This window comes from Corvus kubaryi, unplaced genomic scaffold (assembly GCF_017639235.1).
Source record: "Corvus kubaryi isolate FWS band 111438036 unplaced genomic scaffold, C.kubaryi_AGA036_p1.0 split3-37344, whole genome shotgun sequence".
Lineage (NCBI taxonomy): Eukaryota > Metazoa > Chordata > Aves > Passeriformes > Corvidae > Corvus > Corvus kubaryi.
The window spans coordinates 508,660-517,259 of NW_024582088.1; positions in this window are offsets into that span (position 1 = coordinate 508,660).

The following is an 8,600-nucleotide window of genomic DNA, read 5'->3' on the forward strand; positions in this document are numbered from 1 at the left end:
TCCCTAGGGAAATGCGTGAAGCATGCATGGACACATACCTGGAATTCCCATCTGGTTTGTGAACAAGGAATATCTGTGAGCCTGCTGTCCTGGCTGCCTTGGAAAGCGCAGGGGCTGGAGCTCTGGGGTGAGGGCTTGGGTGGCAGCTCTGCAGGGGCTGTGTGGTACTGCCCAGTGCTCCCTTCTGTTCCCATCAAGTGCCAGGAGTGCTTTTGTTTGGGGTGTTGGCATGTGTAGTCACCGAGGTGACAGGAACAGCAACGGGTCATCGGTGGCATTTCCAGGGGAGCCAGGAGAGAGCTGGACAGCCCTGCACATCCCTGGGAGGGAGCTGGACAACCCTGCCCTTCTCTAAGTGACTCTCGGGGATGCACCCCTGCCATGGGCTGCATGGCCTGATGTCCTCTGCTGTGTGAGGTGACCCTGTGTCACACATCCAGTCCTGCAGCCTGGGGGTGTCCATGAGGGCTGGGCAGAGAGTCAGGCTCTGGGAACATGAGGGCTCGTGCACAGTTTTGGCTCCTGGAGACCTCCAGGCTATACATGGCACCAGCAATGGGAAGGCCCCAGCAGCCACTGAGACTTGGGCTCTGCTCCTGTCGTGATACCTGAGCTCTGCAGAGCTCCAGGGGGGTCCTGCCACTGGTGTCACCAGCTGCCTGCAGAGGAGCATGGTCCCTCAGCGTGTGGGGGAAGAGCATGGGGTCACCCTGGGTACCTCCTCCCTGGAGAAAGACAAGCATCAGCTGGCCCTCCCTAGCACTGGATGGTTTCCTGGGGTAGGCTGGATGGCCAGGAGTAGATGGATTTCTCTTTTTGGCATCCATGCGGATCCACCACAGTTGCTCCAACTCTGCCCCAGGCTCAGGATGAGTCCTGGCAGTTCTGCCTCAGTCCTTCAGCCTCCCCCTCCATTGCATGGGTCACTCAAGCTGCTGGAGAGCAAGGAGCTGAAACTACTGGTGTTTGTTCAGACCCCACTGAGCAGGGAAAGGGAGGGAAGAAAAGCCTTTTCGAAGGAGAAACTAATGCCAGGAGAATTTGGGAAATGCTGTAGCAACTCTGCCTTCCCAGCTCTAACATGCAGCCACCAATGACTGTCCCAAAAGGCCATGGAGAGGGATACTCCTGGCATTTGCCAGGCTGTGACCTCAGAGGACAACAGAGAGCATGACTGAGAAGGAAGAGGTGACCTGAAGGTTATCCAGGAGGCTTGTCCTCCTCGTTTGGACAGGCTTCTTCATCATCCTATGGCCCCCAAAGGATGTGATCTCTCATGGTCTGTGCATTCTCCATTTTTTTCTGCCTTTTCCCTTGTTTTATTTTACCTCCCATAAAATTCAGTACAGGAACATTGGATGTGCCTGAACATTATGCAGTGGTGACCCCAAGGACCTCTACCAGAGCACTCGAGCACCCTGAGCCCAGGCAGACAGAAGCATCACCAATTTATTATAAACACATTTTGGTCTCAGTGACTGTGGATTCAATGTATTTCATTTTTAAAGTTGTTTCTGTGCTGGGTTTTGCTCAGTTTTTCTCTCCCAGCATTAAAATGTGGGTGGGCTTTTCCTTGATCATGGTTTTGCTGTGGCTGGGCTCAGCTGCACGTCCGGCTGCTCACAGTGTGGCACAAGCTCTGGGCACAAGCTGTAAGATTCCATGAAGGTTACAGCTGCTCTGCCTCTGCACAGGACCACCAAAGCCACCTCCTGCATTTGTATTTCTGGTCTCTTCATCCTGCTGTCGGTGTGGTCCTGAAGCTCTCGCTCCCTGTTGCACCCTCAGGTGCATCATTCATGCGTGCCCTGTGTGCCAAGTCACAGAATCACCAAATGGTTTGGGTTGGGGGAGAACTTGTTCCACCCCCTGCCGTGGGCAGGGACACCTTCCACTTGACCAGGTTGTTCCAAGCCCTGTCCAGCCTGGCCTTGGACACTCCCAGGAATGGGGCAGCCACAGCTTCTCTGAGCTCCCTGTGCCAGGGAAGCCAAGGTGATCTGCTGCAGAAGAGGCTGGGCGAGAGAGGATTTAGGCTCCATGATCCCCTTTGGCTTGGGACAACATCCATCAGCAGTTCATGTCCAGCAGTGTGGGTGCTCTGGTGTGTAGTGAGCAGTAAGAAATGGCTCTGAAATGGTGTAGAGGGGACATTAATGACCAACCTCTCCAGTGTGTGCTCTCCAGAGTGGGTTTTCCAGGGTCTGGTGAAGTACGGAAGCTCCTCCTAAATAAAAGCCAATGCTGTCATTTAGCTTTGGCCACCCCATCACCCCCCTGCCAAGACCACCATAGGTCCTGGGAACCACCTTAGCTGGGGTGAGATGCCCTGGGAGCATCCCTGGAGCCATATTCTGTGCCGCAGGGTCACTGCCTGTGGCTGCTGCTGCGAGCACCCTGCCTGCACTGGGAATATCCCCAGGCCTGCCACGTGTGTCACATACCTGCCTCTGAGCAGCTGGCGACCCAAGGAGGACAAGATCGGAGTGCTGCTGTGCACCTCCATTTCCAGCCCAGACATCTGCTCCAGGGCCCCTGAAAACCCGGGACGAGGCGCAGGGAGCAGCGCACGTTTCGGGGTGGGCTGGCTGACATCTCGGGGCTGCCGAGGCTGTTGTGCAGCTTGTTTGTGCTTCCCTCTTCACTGGGGGCTGTCTGCTGCCATACAAAGGGCAAAATGCCGCAGCGGGAGGTGCCGTGCTTCAGCCAGGAAAACCCAGCCGACGTTTTCCTCCTTCCCTGGCTTTACCACTAGGTGTCATTGGAAAAGCAGCGTTGAACCCTGTTCAGCTCTCCGGCATGGGATTTTGGGGGGGGGTAGCAGGTCCTTCACCCACTGCTGGACACGAAGCATCTTCCCAGCCTCCTCCTCCATGGCTTTGTCTGTCTGCAGAGCCACTGGAAAAACCATGGGCAGGGATTCAGGGTTCAATGGACATTGAAATGCAACTGAAACCCTTTTTCCCAGCGCCTGGCTAAGCCGCCCGCTCGGACCCTCCCAGGAGGGAGCCGCACGTCACCCGCTCTCAAAGGGGCGACGCTGTCACGCCGGGACCCGCGGCACCTACAGCAATATGGTCCTCTCAAACAAGTCGGACAAACAAGGCCTTTATAGGCACTTTCTTTTCTTCTGGAGTGGAAGAGAGAGGAGCCGGCGGAGAACTCGGGGGCGTCCCACCGCAGTGGAGCAGCACACAAAGGCTCGCAATGAAAGGGGCACCAGCAAATCCTCTTAGGGGCTTCACTGTGTGCACATTCATATCCCGGCCCCATCTGCCGGGGGGATCCCCGGGAGCGAGGGGGGAGAGGGGCTCTCCCTGCCCCGCGCCGCCAAAGCAAGCAAAGCGCATTCAGGGAGGGAGAAAGGGATGAAAAGGAAGAAAGGCCGAGCCATGCCCGTGCAGAGACAGGCGGGAAGCGCAGCTCTGCCGGGGAGGGGGGCTGGCTTATGGGGGAGGGGGAGGCAGATTTGGTGGGGGCTGTGTGAGTCCTGAGCCCCCCTGGGTCCCCAGGGATGAGATGGGAGCAAGGTGGAGATAGCCTGGTGCCTCCGGGCAGGAGAGCCATGCTGGCACCCGGGGCACACCCTCCACGGAGGTTCCGTCACCAGCGCAGACCTGCTGGGAACTGGTGGGGCTGCAGGAGGATGGAGGTGACCTGGCCAGGTGGGCAGCCAGTGAGCTCATAATGGTGCTTGATCCCAGACAAGCTGAGTCAAGCCAACAGGACCAGAGTTTCTTCCCAAGACAGGGGAAAGCCAGGGATATTTTGGTCTGGTCTGGAGGAAACACCTGTCCCTTCCCGGCAGCAGGTGCTGACTCAGTAAATAACACACACTGATGCCCAGTTCTTGGTGCTGCAGGATAGCAATTGTCCTGTCTTCCATGGGTTTGCCTCTTCTTTTTCCTGCCCATCCTGCAGCCTTTGTGCATTGGTGAGCACAAGGATGTGTCTAACCCAGCTCAGTCTGCACCAGGAATTCTCTCCTGCCTCCCCCAGGCTCAGGGCAGCCAGGCTGAGGTGCTCAGACATGGGTTAGCAGATCCAAAAGGTTAGGTCAGCATGGTGGGAGTTTTTGGACAGCTGACCCAGAGGAGCTGGGAGCCCCGCCTAGGCTCGGACACAGCAAGGACAGAGCCCAAGCAACTTAAGTCCAGCCTAACCCACCTGGGGGATGACTGATGTGCTTGCCTAGTGATGCCAGGGACTTGCACACTGCAGCACTGTGGGGGCAGTGGGGAGGATGGGATGTTCTCTCTCATTCGGGCGAAGGATTTAATTACTGCAGCCGAGGCAGCTTGTCTCTCCTTCCAGCCTGGAGCAGGTCCAGTACAGGGAGTGGTCTTTCCTCTCCAGTGGCCTGGCTCCAGGAGCCCTTCCAATTCTGCCGAGAGGTGGTTGGGTCATGCACTGGGAGAACATCTTTTTCCTGCAGCTGTGTGGGGGTGTCAGAGAAGGAGGACAAAATGCTGGAGAGGCAAAGACGATCAGGGTGTCCCAGGTCTCTACAGGAGTGGGGCTGAGGTTGGAATGTGGCTGCTTTGGGCAGTCCCATCAGGGTCCCTCAGGCTTCCAAGCATGTGGCTGAGGAAAACGTGCAAGAGTGAAGCAGTGGCAGCCAATTCCCACCTGGGGAGCTTCAAAGCAGCTCCCAAGCCCTGTGATCTGGGTGGATGGCAGCAGGTACATCCATTTTCTGGAGGCTGCTGCTCCCGGCTGCGTGCAGAGATGATTCAGGAGCAGGTCAGGTAACTCCTGGTGCCAAGCTGGTGATGAAGGTCAGACAGTCTGTGTGAGGCTCTGCAGGGTGAGACAGTGCGAGACACGAAACAGCAACAGACCGAGGGAGAGGAGGGTGCAGGGCACCGCCTCTCCAGAGGCCACCACGGGCCACCCACACCAGTCTGCTGAGTGACGCCATGGGAAGGGCTGCACAGCACCCCACCTGAGCTCCTGGTGGCATCTCAGGCTCTGAGGACTACCCACGCACCCAGCCAGGTGCCAGCTGGCTCCCCAGCGCAGCCCAGGCCCTTCCAGTTGTGGCAGGAAAGGTCTGTGGGAAGGGCTCAGGGGCTTGGCTGCTGAGTGTGGCCATCAGATAACTCTGAGCTGTGGCTGGCCTGGCTGCATTTGGAAGAGCCAGCTGGAGCAGTTCTTGCACGGGCAGGGAACGAGCTGTGTTTGTCCCGCCTGGATAGTCCAAAAATTTTGTGAGGTGCGTGGGAGAAAGGAGGGGTGCAAGAACATCATCAATGACTCCACTGGGGATCCAGCATTAGTGCAGGGAGCAGGGAGGGAATGTTGAAAAAGCAAATGAGGAACATGTGGACATGGCACTACCTCACAGTCTCTGACTGACCACTTCTGCTCCAGTCGCCTTCACCCTTGTCCCAGCCACCACTTTCTCCTCAGCAAGGAGGGCTTGTGATGCCCCAAGGAACGCAACCAACATGCTCATGAAAAGTGCTGGCATGGACTTACTTTCCAATGCATGCAGGTGTCCACATGCATCATGGGCTCAGCTTCCAGGGAAGTCTCCTCACCGCAGAGTTGCAGGAGTGTGAGGACTCATGCCCTGGAGAAGGTGCTGGTCAGGCACAGGGGTGCCCAATGCACACTGAACAGTGCTCTATGCACCAGGAGATCCGCTCTGATGAGGGCAGTGTGAAGTGCTTCAGAGTGAGATACAGCTTTTGGCATAAAGCACTGCTACGGAGCTTTCATAGAATCACAGGATGGTTTGGGTTCAGTGGGACCTTAATGGTCATCTTGTTCCATTTGCCCTGCCATGGGCAGGGACATTTTCTACTAGACCAGGTTGCTCCAAGCCACATCCCACTTCCTGCCCATCATCCAGCTAAGAGCCCTTGACACATGGGAAAAAAAGGGTTCAACACTCATTCAGGCTCTGGGATGGATTTTTTTGCCTCTGGCAGAAGGCAGCAGATATGATTTTTTAATTTCTATTATTCTGAAGAGAGCACTTTGAGTGTCTTCAGTCCCCACCAAACGCAGACACATTTTGTTGATCCCATGGAGCCCGTATCCTGTGGCAGGGAGCTTCCGGGCAATCACACGGTGTGTGAAAGTGTATCCCTAACAAAAAGGATCGGGGATTGCATCAGAAGACCTCAAACATCCCCTCCTGGAGGCCAGCAGAGCCTCTCTGAGAGCAATAAACGCTGCTGACATTTTGCCGTGTGTGATGCCAGCAGGATGTGGGAGGCTGAGCGGGGCCGGCGCGCCAGGTGCTGTGCTGGCTGACACACACGGCAGGATCCGCTTCCCCCGGGCGGGATCCGAGCAGGGCGCTCCGATCCACGCCAGGTGCCAAACGCAGAGTGCCTGATGCTTCCCGACAGCCCCCTTCTCCCCTCAGCCTCGCAGCAGCCCCTGGCTCACACTTCTCTCAGCAGATCGCGCACTGTCGTTGCACGTATTTCTCCTCTTGGCTCTCCTCCCCTTCCTCCGGCAGGCCTGGAGCTGCTGGGAGGAGCAGCTTCTTCCCGGAGCTCCTGGAGGTGGGTGGGATGGGCTCCTGCAGACAGCCACAGAGGTCTCTGGGCTGCCGAGTGGTTCTCGCCTTGCACGCCTGCATCCGTGCGGGGCTGGGGTGACAGGGACAGGATCCTGCAGGACGGGAGCCCGGAGCAGGGGGAGAGCTCTAACTGCAATCCCAGTGGCTTCCACGCCGCCTCCGAGATGGACTTGCGGCAGCTCCTGGAGATTTCTGGCACTGGCCATGTCCCTGTTGGCAGCGCTCCTCCCGCTCCGGGGCCGCTGTTTGCTTATCTAGAGCCATGATTTAACACAGACGCAGGAACTCACACACTCTCTCCCAGTCTCTTTCAAATTACTTTATTGCTTCCTGTCAACCAGCCGAGCATATCCTGTTAATATACAATCCCCAACGAGCCGTTTTCTCAGCGTAATCCCCCTCGGGCAGATAACACGGCTCAGCTCCCGCAGGATGCCTGGCTCTGTCTGAGGATGCAGGATCCCAGCACTGGGCAGGTATTTTCCAGCAAAGTGGGGCTGCTGCCGTTGTTGTTGTTAAAGATAAACCCCAGTGCTGTGAGAGACGCTGGCTTGCTGCCAGTCCTGTGTTATTCCCTGTGTTATTCCATCCCCTGGTGACCTTGCTCAGCCGGCACCGAGTGCTGTCCCATGCTGGATGGCAGTGAGGGTCCTGGTGCTGGAACCTTTCTCCCAGCTCTCCTATCCCTACTTCTGAGATCTGTCCTGCTCCAGAGATATGCCTTTATCCACCTGCTGCAGTGGGACGGCAATAGAATCATAGAATCACAGAATCATTAAGATTGGAAAAGACCTCCAAGATCATCAAGTCCAACCTTTGACAGAATACCATGCCCACTAAACGATATCCATATCCATGTCCATATCCATATCCATGTCCATATCCATGTCCATATCTATATATCCATATCCATATCCATGTCCGTATCCATATCCATTTCCATATCCATATTGCTTCAGGGACTGCAGGTTGTTCCTTTTGCTGCTGCACAACCTGTGTCCCAGAGAAGGTCAGTTCAGGAGATACCCATAAATCCTGGAGGTGGTGGTAGGAACCTATGTGGGGCCTCTGGTCCAACCCCCTGCAGTGTCATCAGCACTAGGTCAGGGTGGATGTGGCTGTGTCTGCCCAGGTCCTGGAAACCATCCAGGGGATTTCCTGCAACCCCAGGTTTCCTTACATTGAGTGAGTGTTGGAGTTGACAGTGTTCTACCATCTGCCCCGATGGGCACCACTTGGAATGTCCAAAGCAGGACATCTGCCACAGGTTGCTGTTTTAGGCAACCTGCTGTGTTTCTCCTACATGTGTTTCTGATCCTGCCTGCTCAGGTCCCTTGCTAAGACATCTATGTGTCCTGACACTGCATTTGTAGGACATTCACACTTCTCTGCCCCATCTGGTCTCCTCCAGCCTCCTCAAGGGCTTGGACCCTAACCCTGATGTCCATCTGATGTGCCAGCTGAGCCTGTGTCCACAGCAGAACACTAAGAAAGTCCCTTGCAGAGAATATCACCATGATTTTTGATTCTGTGGTGTGGAAGTGTCCTGAAGACCAGGTCACTGTGGAGCCTGTGCATCCCCTCTGTCCTTGTGCCAGGTGGCCCTGCTGCTCCCGGGCTGCCTGTTCTGCACAGAGGCACGAGGACAGATGGAGGTGGCTGTGCTGTGGAGGGGCGGACACCAGGGCTATTGAATGTGAGAGCAGCTGGGCCTTCGGACTGCTCCAAAGGCAAACAAAGTGGACAGATGATAAATTTGGCTTCAAGGGTCACCCTGTTCCTCTCAGCACTGTGGACACTGCAAGGCACAGTAGCTCAGGCCCAGGCAGCATCCCTTCTCCCTGGGAGCAGAGACCTGTGCTAAACCTCTCCGACAGGATTCTCTGCATCTTCTGCGGACATTTCTTCAGCAAACTCTGGGATTTCAGGACTCTCGGGGCTGTTCCCACCTGGCCCCTTGTTGCTGGCTAAAAGCCACTGGTTCTGTCTCTGCCTTGTCATCCTCCATTGGCCCAAGGAAAGGGAACATGTGTAGCCACATGATGCAGCTGTAGCAGGACAT